The following is a 593-nucleotide window of genomic DNA, read 5'->3' as shown; positions in this document are numbered from 1 at the left end:
GGCATGAGGTTTACACTTGACCCTAAGTCACACAAGGCCTTCTTGAAGGTCATGGTGCCTATGGTACAAGGTATTGAAAACTTCCCAGAATCCTGTCTCTTTTGAGGCAGTTTATGCCTAGACAAGTCATCCAGTTCTTTGGTGAGCAAAGGGGATTCATCCTCCCAAGTCTCATTTCCAAATAACTTGTCATTTAGCTTCATGATTGCTCCAAGGTATTTAGCAACTTGCTCTTCAGTGACATACTCATCCTCTTCAGAGGAAGAATACTCATCAGAGCTCATCAATGGCAGAAGTAAGTCTAATGGAATCTCTATGGTCTCAGTTTGAGCCTCAGATTCCCATGGTTCCTCATTGGGGAACTTATTGGAGGCCAGTGGACACCCAGTGAGGCCTTCCTCAGTGGCGTTCACTGCCTCTCCTTCCTCCCAAAATTCGGCCATGTTGATGGCCTTGCACTCTCCTTTTGGATTTTCTTCTGTATTGCTTGGGAGAGTACTAGGAAGGAGTTCAGTTATTTTCTTGCTCAGCTGACCCACTTGTGCCTCCAAATTTCTAATGGAGGATCTTGTTTCAGTCATGAAACTTTGAGT

Source organism: Arachis duranensis, chromosome 9 (assembly GCF_000817695.3).
Source record: "Arachis duranensis cultivar V14167 chromosome 9, aradu.V14167.gnm2.J7QH, whole genome shotgun sequence".
NCBI classification, from domain to species: Eukaryota; Viridiplantae; Streptophyta; class Magnoliopsida; order Fabales; family Fabaceae; genus Arachis; species Arachis duranensis.
The sequence above is the reverse complement of the archived record's forward strand: the minus strand, read 5'-3'. Positions refer to the sequence as shown.